We start from the raw sequence: 12,465 nt of genomic DNA, 5'->3' as shown, positions 1-12,465 counted from the left end.
CTCGCAGCGAGGCAGGGCGAGCGCGGCGCGGCACGTCGAGCACGGCGAACTGCAGCAGCACTGGCCGGGCGCGGGCGAGAGGCGAGACCAGTGGACTGCAGCAGCACCGGCCGTGTGCGGGCGAGAGGCAAGGCCAGCGGCTGCAGCAGCACCGGCCGGGCGCACGGTGGAGCACGCCGACACCGCGGAAGGCCGAGCGCCGTGCAGCAGCCCCGGGCGCGGGCGCGAAGCCGGACGGGCGCTGGCGCCAGAGCGAGGTGAGGCCGGGCGCGGAGCCAGACGGGTGCTGGCGCCAGAGCGAGGCGAGGCCGGGCGCGGGCGCTGGCGAGGCCACAAGCTGCAGCCACGTCGGACGGGGAAGCGGTGGAATACGCCGACACCGCGGAAGGACGAGCGCCGTGCAGCATCCCTTGGCACGGGCGCGTAGCCGGACGGGCGCTGGCGCGAGCACGAGGGCGAGGCCGGGCATGGGCGCGAGGGCGAGCGCCGTGTAGCAGCCCCAGGCAAGGTCGCGAGCGCGAGGCCGGGTTGCAGTAGCTTGATGGCATCGGTCAACACCAATCCATCAGCCAACGAACAAGTAGCTAGCTGACTCGCCGGTGTACCATGGCCTCTTGGACTCGACGGCATCGACGCTGGATGCGGAGCTCCCTGCTGCCTGCTCATGGAAGGCAGGCGCGGCCGACTGCTGCTGCTCCTTCCTTGGCGGCGGCGCCGCGGCGTCGGATCCCACCGGAGGGAGAGCTGCTGCACCGGCGGTGTGCCCAGCTGCATCGAAACCGCGGCGTGCTCTGTGCCTGCACCGTCGTGGGTGGCGACAAAGAGGAAAGGAGGAGAGAGAAAGGGATGGGATGGATGAGTGGACTCTTTCGTTGGATGACAGATGGGCCAGCATGCATGTGCAGCAGACGCAGCCGGACGAAGAAGCCACCAAAAGCGCCCGCTTTGTGTCCGCTTCGGACCCATTCCAGGTCTCAAATTTGGGATGAAAATGGGTCCGCGCGGACATAAAGCGGACGCAAAATAAAAATGGGTCTTTGCGTTGGGCCGTTGTTTTTGTCTGCGCGGACCTAAGCGGACGTGTGCGAACGAAATGGGTCGCCCCATTGGAGTTGTTCTAAGTAAATTTCTAATTTCCATGCAGAACAATGGAGAATAATTCTGTAATTTCAAGGATAAACCAGGAAAATTGAAACATGCCTAATCAGGGGAAAAAACACTTCAGTCCACATCACACACTCTAACAATAAATAACACAACATCAAGGATTAATTTTGGTGCGGTAATCATGGTTTAACATTTTTTTTAGAGAAAAGGCATCAGCCGAGCCCAAGATGGGGCTCGAGCCTAGCCCGATTTTGAATTAACAAAGCCATCAACTGGCCAGATTACAAACAAACGCCCTCATGCAAAAGAAAGAACAACACGGTGGTAAGATACATAAACGATGGACAACACCAAACTACTCCTCACACGCTACGGAAACTGGAGATAATCAAAAGAGAACGAAACCGAAGACAACGAGGACCTCCTCCAAGAATGCTGCACCAGGAACAATATCACACTGGTTCGGAGGAGAGAGGGGGCGACACCAGCGGGGCATATGTTGTCGCCATGCACCTACGGGCCCCGGCACGGCACTCCCGTCCATTATCTTCGAAGAAGGCCACTACCTCCTTGCCTGGATTGAAGGTGCCGCACCGTCGCAAGATGAGATGGATGCTGCGGGAAGATGGCCACATAGAGAGGGTCAGCGCATCCCCAACGAGACGCCGGAGGCTCTCCTTGAGCAGAACATCGCCGCTGCACACATCCAACACCGGAGGGGGAAGTTTCACGTTAGGACAAGAGGGCCACACCGCCACCGCCACCCACCACGTACAAGCGCCACCCGACCACAAGCCTCACAAAGCGGCGCCTTCAAGAAGAGAACGGCGCCAAGAGCACCGCCGCCGCCCAACAAAGTTAGGGCTTTCGCCCGGGAGACCTAGGGGCAGGGGAAGTGAGGGGATCAGTCCATACCGACGCCTCCAAGGAGGGGAACAACACATATAGTTCCATTAAAAAGATGTGCATATGTGACTGATCCATGGGGAAATGTGTTGTCATTGGAATAATCACTCTACTGAAACTTCCACCATCAACTTCTTTGGACATTTTCATTGGTTAGCTTTAGGAAACCTGCAAAAAGAAAAAGAACAATATAGTTACTATAAAATATCACATTTTAAACTATATATAAGCTCATATGCATGGTTATGAATGAAATAGATGCAAACATAATAAGCCAGACTGATTTATGTTCTACGGAGTAATAAATAAAATATTGTTCCCTTTGATTCCTAGACGACCACGGCATGAAAGCCATCATTTGGCAAGAAAAGAATGTTACACTGAAACCAGCTTGAAAATAGTCCTCGAAGCTTTTCAATTGTATAAACACTATTCTAATTGTGTAATATTCAGAATAATATACACTGTGTTGTGTCAGTTTCCTAGGAGTGGCAGCATTAAGATCAACACCCAGATGCATATATCTAATCAGCACAAGATCCATATATACCTCATTAGCCCACATGTGCATAGATGACTATCTAATCAGCACACAACCGGATGCATATTTCCAAGAAAACTTATGTTAGCATACATGTGCTTATATGAATCCAACCACATTTTCAGCTAGCAATAACAAGAAACAATCGAGCAACTGACATACCACACCACTTAAATCAACAAAAAAAAATCGTGTCATGGATGAAACTAGAATCAGCCTACCGAAAGCATGAATGAAGAATATATTGCTGGATGAAAAAATAGCCAACAAAGGTTATGAGTTTGTGTTCACGGTCTCTCCCAAGAAAGAAAACGGATGCCAACAAAGCCTCTAGATAAGTAATGAAAGTAGAGTGGTAATCTTTAAGGTATAGGGCTACAGATTATTTCGGGGGACAACCTTCAAAAATTCTTGATGGATGAAGGGCCAAGAACACAACTGCTCTGGATCTTAGTGTACGAAATAAAATAGAAACATTCCTTGGAAGATCCCAATAAAACTAACCACAAAGATGAGGTGCATTAGCTACTAGGCTTGGTGCCAACAAAACTAAGTAAACTAATTTCAACTAAAACCAGCAGCAAATGATTCATCATGTAAATGGTCATCTCGCAAAATAGGGTCAAAACTAGTCTGTAACTAGGAGATCGAAAAGGGTCAAAACTAGTCTTCATTACAGTAATGAAATAAAGTTCTGAAGCACACAAAAAAATTAGCAGCTACACCTTGCAGTTCAAGCAACAAATAATCTGAAAGTTGGCATATGGATTTAGATTTCAATGACATACATTCATAGTTGAGAAGAACTGATTAAGTATGCACTTCCATAAAAAGCATATGAAACAACAGTACTACAAATGTTTCATAAGAAACAGTTTGTCATCAACGATAAGTATTATATATTAAACAATGGTCACAACGTCAAGAAACCTAGGAGAACTGAAAAGGAAACAAAATCAATGCATATGAAACATTGGTCTGATGTATATATTTCAGTTCCCTACGCGCTACGGAAGAACTACTATTGACCAATGCATATGAAACTTGTGTAAAGCAACATCAGTAGAAAAATATAAGAATCATTTTATATTTCTTCTAATCTACTAAGCATTGCTTACATTTCTTTCATTTTCTAATATCCAACACTGATGCATCAATCCTACCTCCTTCTGGACAAGTAGTTTGTACAAGCAAATAAAACATTCCTGGATCTAGCATTGTGTAGTTCTTCTGGACATCCACTAAAACATCAGCAACCAAATATTGTGTACTGATCTAGGTGCTCACCGGTGATTAACAATGGTGGGAATGATCTGAGAGAACGAGGCGGTGCTCACTTCCTGGATATGGATGTTCAAGTTCATCAGTGACGGTGAAGGCATGAACTCGAGAAAGATAGAGGTTGCAGAGGGGGGAGAAGGAGGAGGGGGCTAACCTGTTGAGTAAATAGGCAATTTCTCAATTAAATTAATCCACGAGTAAATCACTAGCATGGCATTGACACATATAATCGCATACTGATATTCAGTCAAACTAGCACATACTACGCTAATTGCAGAAAGATCTACGTATAACGCTAGCATGGTTAAAACATAAAACAATAGGAGCGGGATAAACGAGTTATACCCTCCAGTAGGCCATGCAGAGGCCGCGGCTTTGGTGGCAGCAGCGGCATCCTCGGCGGCCTTCTTGTCAGCGTCAGCTTTTTCGGTGGCGGCACGTTCAGCGTCGGTGTACATGGTGATGATGAAGACGACGCGGACGTAGAGGAAGTAGACGATCGGAAGTGAGCAGTCGCGTAATCGCTGCCCAAAAACCTATTCGCCCCTCACCCCGTACAAGAACCAGAAGGGCGTGGTTTCGGAGACCTGCTCTCCCGTCGACCGTGTACGCGGCGGACGGGATGGAGTCACTGGCGGCAGCAGCAGCAAGGGAACGACGGTGGGCGTGCGCGTGGAGCAGATGTGATCTGTTCGTGGCGGCTAGGGTTAGGAGACACCGCACACTTATATAGGCGCAGCCGCGTGGAGAGACGTGGGCTCGACCCACGTCCGAGTCCGTGGCAGCCCACGATCCGACGTCTCAGATCGTGGCCCGGCTGTCAGAGAACTCTCCATTAGTGACTGGCAAAAATAAGCGCGTAGGTGTGAGCTCGGCTCGGCTCAATCCCGCAACCCGCGGCGCGTCGTGGCGAGGCGGGCGGCGAAGGAGGAGTGCGCGAGGGCCTCTTCTCTCCTCAAGCTCCAATAGCATGTAGAAGAGAAACCCTTATAAGGAGGTCCAACTCATCTTCCACTTCCGGGGTGGGACTAAACTTCCCACTACACCTAGTGCCATATAACCCACATGGGCCCTTAGAGATTTTTCAGAAATTGCTATATGGGCCTATAGCCCATCTCAAATTTCAGCAATCCCCCACCAGATCTCGAGGGCCCATTGTGTCCTCTGTTCCAATTACTGTTTCGATATACCAGTGTTTCAGTGAAGACCTGTTAAGGTTGAGCTTTACCTAGAGCAAGTAGCTACACTCCTTCACAACTGAACAATGGACTATGCCTTGAATTGTCAGTTTGGCGTAAAGAAGTTTCACCACATGTCTCACTAGTACTGGGCTGCCGAAGGCTGACCCCTCGGGTGGAGCATATAAGTCACACTCCTGGCCTATTCATGAGCTTACTAGAGATCACCCCAATCTCATAGACTGTGACCAGCAGTCGGACTCATATAGGTGTGTTCCTCCAAAGATCGCTCTGTAGGATAGCATCTTGCTTATATAAGCTTCGGAACACATTAAGACAGTAGTCATCCTACCATACAGTATCGAGAGTATTGCATCTCCAACGGAGTGGGTTAGTATAGTTACTCTCCTCAGTTCACCACTGGCTTGTTTTCCCAGGTCCTAATTCACGGGATCTCCGATCACATAGGTTGGGTTACTACCATGGCAACTCATGTGGGTCTCATACCCATCTCCCTCGATGCATTATCTATCACAACACGTGATAGCCCTTTCGTAAAGGGATCTGCCAGATTCTTAGCCGTATGGACATAGTCCAACGCTATCACTCCGGAGTTTCTTAATTTTCTGACAGCTTTTAATCTCATTCTTATGTGTTTGGTGGACTTCATGTTGTCCTTTGAACTCTTCACCTTGGTGATGACAGTCTGATTGTCACAGTTCATAAGGATAGCCGGAACCGGTTTATCAACCAATGGCAAGTCCATCAAAAGATCTCGAAGCCATCTCGCTTCAACAACAGATGTGTCTAATGCCGTTAATTCTGCTTCCATTGTCGATCTCGTTAAGATCGTTTGCTTGCAAGACTTCCAGGAAACAGCGCCACCTCCAAGAGTAAACATATACCCAGTTGTGGCCTTCATCTCATCAGCATCAGAGATCCAATTTGCATCACTATACCCTTCAAGTACCGACGGGTCTCCGGTATAGTGAAGTCCATAGTTCATAGTACCTTTCAGATAGCGCATAACTCGTTCAACAGCATGCCAATGTACATCACCCGGTTTGGAAACAAACCGGCTCAGTTTGCTCACAGCAAACGCGATGTCGGGCCTCGTTGCGCTCGCTAGGTACATCAGTGAACCAATGATTTGAGAGTATCTCAACTGATCTATAGCCGTGCCTTTGGACTTCCGAATCAACACGCTAGGATCATATGGTGTTTGAGATGATGTGCAATCCGAATATCCAAAACGACTCAACACCTTCTCAACATAGTGGGATTGCAGAAGTGTAATCCCACCCTCATTATCTCTCGGTAACTTGATGTTCAAGATAACATCAGCCACACCGAGGTCTTTCATCTCAAAGTTCTGAGACAAAAACGACTTGACCTCCTCAATGACTTTGAGGTTGGTTCCGAATATCAGTATGTCATCAACATACAAGCACAGTATGACTCCTTCGCCCCCACCATGGCGATAGTATACACATTTGTCAGCCTCATTAACAACGAAACCAACAGATGTCAGAGTTGTATTAAACTTATCATGCCATTGCTTAGGTGCTTGCTTCAGGCCATATAAAGATTTCAGCAACCTACACACCTTTCTTTCCTGACCATCTATCACAAAGCCATCTGGCTGTTGCATGTAGATTTCCTCGTTTAGCTCTCCATTCAGAAAAGCCGTCTTAACATCCATCTGGTGGACGAGAAGACCATGCGAGGCTGCCAACGAGAGTAATACTCGAATGGTGGTCAGTCTAGCCACAGGTGAATAAGTGTCGAAGAAATCTTCCTCTTCTTTCTGGTCATAGCCCTTGGCCACAAGCCTAGCCTTGTACTTTTCAATCGTACCATCGGGCCTAAGCTTCTTCTTGAACACCCACTTACATCCTAATGGTTTGCAACCATAGGGACGTTCAGTGATCTCCCATGTCCCGTTAGCCATGATGGAATCCATCTCATTACGGACCGCTTCCTTCCAGTAGTCAGCTTCTGAAGAGGCATACGCTTTTGAAATAGAAGTGGGAGTATCATCCACGAGGTACACGAAGAAATCATCACCAAAGGTCTTTGCAGTCCTTTGTCTCTTGCCCCTACCAAGGGTTTCCTCGTCATCCTCCTCAGGATTTTCATCATGTGTTTGTTCATAATATTCCATAGGGATGGCAGGTTCAGGAGTCTCCTCAGATTCCTGTCTAGAAGTGCTTTGCATATATCTCATAGGAAAAATATCCTCGAAGAATGTAGCATCCTTAGACTCCATAATTGTACCGACCTTCTGGTCAGGTACCTCAGATTTCACTACTAGAAATCTATAGCCAGCGCTGTTCTTAGCGTAGCCCAAATTAACGCAGTCCACAGTCTTGGGTCCAAGCTTACACTTTTTGGGGATCGGCACATTGACTTTCGCCAGACAGCCCCAAGTGCGCAAGTACGAGAGTGTTGTCCTTCTCTTTGCCCATTTCTCATAGGGAGTGATCTCATTATCCTTTGTCGGAACTTTATTCAGGACATGACATGCCGTCAATATAGCCTCCCCCCACCATGCCTTGGATAAACCCGATGTATCTAACATGGCGTTAACCAAATCAGTTAGAGTACGGTTTTTCCGCTCGGCAACCCCGTTTGACTGGGGTGAATAGGGAGGCGTCCTCTCATGAATAATGCCGTGTTCCGCACAGAAGGAATCAAACTCACTCGAGAAGTACTCTCCACCACGATCTGACCGGACTCGTTTAATTTTCTTTTCAAGTTGATTCTCAACTTCTGCCTTATAGATTTTAAAGTAGTGTAGAGCCTCATCTTTAGTATTTAACAGGTACACATAGCAATATATAGTGGAATCATCTATCAATGTCATGAAGTATTTCTTTCCACCTTTAGTCAACACACCATTCATCTCACAAAGATCATAATGTATGAGTTCTAATGGTGCCAAGTGTCTCTCCTCCGCGGCCTTGTGAGGCTTGCGAGGTTGCTTAGCTTGCACACATGAAAGGCACTTAGAGCCTTTGGCTAAAGTAAAACTCGGGATTAAATCCAACTTGGCTAGCCGCGTCATAACACCGAAACTAATGTGACAAAGACGTGAATGCAAAACTTCAGATTCATTAACATTCGAAGGAACATGGTTCACGACTTTATTACAAAAATCTGCGAGGGAAAGGCGGAACATCCCTCCGCTCTCATAACCTTTTCCAACAAAGAGTCCATATTTCGTAACAACTAATTTATTAGACTCGAAAACCAACTTAAACCCTTCTCTACATAGAAGGGAGCCACTAACGAGGTTCTTCTTGATGGCGGGGACATGCTGCACGTTCTTCAGCTGCACGATCCTTCCCGAAGTAAACTTCAGATCGACCGTGCCAACACCATGAACAGAAGCACTCGCGCCATTCCCCATCAATACGGACCCGTGGCCTGTGACCTGGTAAGAAGTGAACAATGACATGTCAGCACACACATGTACACCTGCACCTGTGTCCACCCACCAATCGGTGGGCTGAAACACTGAAAAAACAGTAAAATATTACCGTACCCAGGTGCACCATTCTCATTGTTGTCCACAATCATGTTGACGGACTTGGAGTCCTGTCCTGACTTCTTGTACTTTTTTGGGCACTTGTTGGCCCAATGTTCAACCGAACCACAAGTAAAGCAGCCCTCGTCCTTCTTGTTCTTCTTGAAGGTCTTCTTACCCTTCTTCTTAAAGTCGGTATTGTGTTGGACACCGTTCTTTCCCTTGGGCTTGTGGGAGTTGAAGTTCTTCTGGTTCACCATGTTGGCGACAGAAGTCCCTTCGGCCCCTTTTCCGTGCGAGTCCTTTGCCCTTGAATTCTGCTCAACACTCAAATGGCCAATGACATCCTCCACAGAGAATTCACGCCTCTGATGTTTCAGAGTGGTGGCAAAGTTCCTCCAGGAATTAGGGAGCTTAGCGATTATGCAGCCCGCGACAAACTTGCCCGATAACTCGCACTTAAGAAGTTCAAGCTCCTTAACAATGCATATTATCTCATGAGCCTGCTCCAATACAGGACGGTTTTCAACCATCTTGTAATCGTGGAACTGCTCTATAATATACATCTCGCTTCCGGCATCGGCTGCCCCAAACTTAGATTCGAGCGCCTCCCACAAGTCCTTGGCGACATGCACATGTAAATATGCGTCGACCAGTTTATCTCCGATCACGCTAAGAACTGCTCCGAGAAACACAACGGTAGCCTCCTTGAACGCCTTCTCCTGTTCAGGAGCAATCGTTCCCGTGGAGACACCGGTGACCCAGAACACGTTCATAGCCGTGAGCCATAACGTGGTCTTAGTCTGCCAATGCTTAAAGTATGTACCGGTAAACTTATCCGGTTTCAGTGCAGCGGCAAAGCCACTTGCCGAAAAATTCCTACACATATTCGGTTTTTGGATTGTTGAGTAAATAGGCAATTTCTCGATTAAATTAATCCACGAGTAAATCACTAGCATGGCATTGACACATATAATCGCATACTGATATTCAGTCAAACTAGCACATACTACGCTAATTGCAGAAAGATCTACGTATAACGCCAGCATGGTTAAAACAGAAAACAATAGGAGCGGGATAAACGAGTTATACCATCCAGTAGGCCATGCAGAGGCCGTGGCTTTGGTGGCAGCAGCGGCGTCCTCGGCGGCCTTCTTGTCAGCGTCAGCTTTTTCGGCGGCGGCACGTTCAGCGTCGGTGGACATGGTGATGATGAAGGCGACGCGGACGTAGAGGAAGTAGACGATCGGAAGTGAGCAGTCGCGTAATCGCTGCCCAAAAACCTATTCGCCCCTCACCCCGTACAGGAACCAGAAGGGCGTGGTTTCGGAGACCTGCTCTCCCGTCGACCGTGTACGCGGCGGACGGGATGGAGTCACCGGCGGCAGCAGCAGCAAGGGAACGACGGTGGGCGTGCGCGTGGAGCATATGTGATCTGTTCGTGGCGGCTAGGGTTAGGAGACACTGCACACTTATATAGGCGCAGCCGCGTGGAGAGACGTGGGCTCGACCCACGTCCGTGGCAGCCCACGATCCGACGTCTCAGATCGTGGCCCGGCTGTCAGAGAACTCTCCGCTAGTGACTGGCAAAAATAAGCGTGTAGGTGTGAGCTCGGCTCGGCTCAATCCCGCAACCCGCGGCGCGGCGCGACGAGGCGAGGCGGGCGGCGGAGGAGGAGTGCGCGAGGGCCTCTTCTCTCCTCAAGCTCCAATAGCATGTAGAAGAGAAACCCTTATAAGGAGGTCCAACTCCTCTTCCACTTCCGGGGTGGGACTAACTTCCCACTACACCTAGTGCCATATAACCCACATGGGCCCTTAGAGATTTTTCAGAAATTGCTATATGGGCCTATAGCCCATCTCAAATTTCAGCATAACCTTGACCAGAGGAGGTAGAAAACAACCACAAAACCGTCGCCGTCGTGGTCGCCGAAGGGGGTCGGAGCTTCGAGGTGGAGGGGAGATCCGGGGAAGGAGGACAATGACGGCCGCGGTCCGTCGCCGTCGCTGGAGGGGGGATGTTGGATCCTGAACACCAGAGGGAGGGGTCGGGGGCGTCGCTTCTGCCGTCGGCGGAAGGAGCTCGGAGGCGGCGGCGGCGGCGGCGGATCTTGGTCGACGGCGCGTCGTTCACTCGTCTGCCGCTCGAGCCGTGGCTTTCCTCCCCGACCTGTCGGGTCGTGGCTTTCCTTCCCGTGGTAAGGTCGTGGCTCGGGCAGGGTTAGCCCTCGAAGGATGCGGTCCAAATGACCATCTCGATTTCCCTGGGCCAACCCGGCCCGTGGTTCTCTGACCCGCGGAAACAGCGGGGATCCCCCCGGGATACCTTGCAACCAAACGAGGCCTGAGTGTGGCTTCAGGGTTTTTTTCAACGTGCTGTTGATCTGTGAATGGACGATGATCAACTTTTCAGTTGCCAATTTGGGAAACTATCAGGGAAAAGAAATGTAAATGGCAATTGGTATAACCAGCCAGCTGCAGAAGCGACAGTGCAAATCCACCTTCAAATTGTGATCCGTTTGGCCTTTCCACTTGTAGGGATGTGGTATAAGGAATCATGAACGTTAGACATTGTACAAAAAAAATATTACAAGGCACAGGTTATTATTTATTTTTTTAAACAAGGGAAGGCAGAGGTTATTGGTGTCACTCACGTGTCAAGTTGACGCATGTTGAGCAGTTTGGTGTTGGAGTGGGGTTAGCATGTGCATGCTGCTTCTCCAGGCGTGCTTGGGCCAACTTATGTTCATGCATTAGTTGTGCTGTTTGTCCATTCGGCCGTACATTTGCACCTAGGACAGCCAAGAACGTGTCAAAGCAGAGTGTCAGCTGACTTTTTTTTTGTGAATGTTCAGAGCAAAAAATCAGGAGGGGACACATAAGGGAACTAACATGCAGTTACAGCAAGTGAAGCAGAGCAGCCGCCTGCTGTGAGGCTGGCTTGTTGTGCCGTAGCCAGCTTATTCATGAATTAACAAGTGTACAAAACTGCAGCGTCTTCGTCAACGGTTTCAAACATGCGATTGATAAGATCGTCGCACCAAGTTTGATGTTCATCTCACAGCTGTAGTCCTTTTGAGTTGTTTGTGGCAAAATCCAGCACAGCAGAGTAAGTCTTTGGGCGCATATCAGAAGTAATAAACTGTTTGGCAGCAAATTTTACTTCATCACTTGAATATGTGGAGCCCTGCAGCAGTATTGGATGGATCTCCCACGCAGTTGCAGGCATTGATCCTATTAGGTTTGTCTTTTTTTTATGCACGGGAAAAGAGTGTAACCAGGGTTAGCAAGTACTCACATGATTAGCATGATGTAAAAATGAAAAACACAAATATACATCGCTCACTTTGAACTTTAGCTCGCTGTCCTGTACCGTGAGAACATGTGGACGGTGTGCCGTGACGGCATCGTCACATGAAACGGCGCCCTGAACGTATACCACTGTTCCACATTACGTATGCTGCACCTGCCTTCTATGCTGGCATTCAATGCCCGGCCCAACATGTCCTTCTTCGATTGGCAGACGTAGCGGGAGCAGGCGCGCCCGTCCGCTACATCGCCGCTCTCGTACTCACTCTCCTTATCCTAACCCTGGGTTCCATTGAGATTCGGGCAAAGGAGTGATAGAATGCAGAGTATTTGCAAAGATTCAAAGCTGAGCCCGAGCTCATTTGCTACATGGTGAATAGTAATTAGAAAATAAATAGCCGATAAATAAATAAAATGTTTACACTAAAAATGGTGGACCTTTCTAGGAGCTTGCAAAAATTTATCCTGAGACGACTTTGGAAGGAGCTCCGTCCAAAAAAATCAAAGTCGAAGCTTCAAAATGTCCAATCTTTCTCGAGTTTTCTAAACTCCGATTTTATTTTTTTTATTTTTTTTGGACGGAACTCCTTCGAGGTCATCTCAGCACAAAAAAT

General features: G+C 48.6%; 1 long non-coding RNA gene across 1 annotated transcript; it reads right to left on the bottom strand.

Moving 5' to 3' along the window:
- Positions 1 to 1,315: 1,315 nt before the first annotated feature.
- LOC109781456 (uncharacterized) lies at positions 1,316 to 10,618 on the bottom strand. Its single transcript, XR_002237313.2, has 3 exons — positions 10,421 to 10,618; positions 3,842 to 3,894; positions 1,316 to 2,181 (listed from the first exon to the last, which is right to left on the bottom strand). It is a non-coding gene; the product is annotated as an uncharacterized lncRNA (long non-coding RNA).
- Between the last annotated feature and the right edge of the window lie 1,847 nt (positions 10,619 to 12,465).

The sequence above is a fragment of the Aegilops tauschii genome, chromosome 1 (genome assembly GCF_002575655.3).
Source record: "Aegilops tauschii subsp. strangulata cultivar AL8/78 chromosome 1, Aet v6.0, whole genome shotgun sequence".
Classification (NCBI taxonomy): domain Eukaryota; kingdom Viridiplantae; phylum Streptophyta; class Magnoliopsida; order Poales; family Poaceae; genus Aegilops; species Aegilops tauschii.
This window is presented reverse-complemented; position numbering and strand designations above follow the sequence as displayed.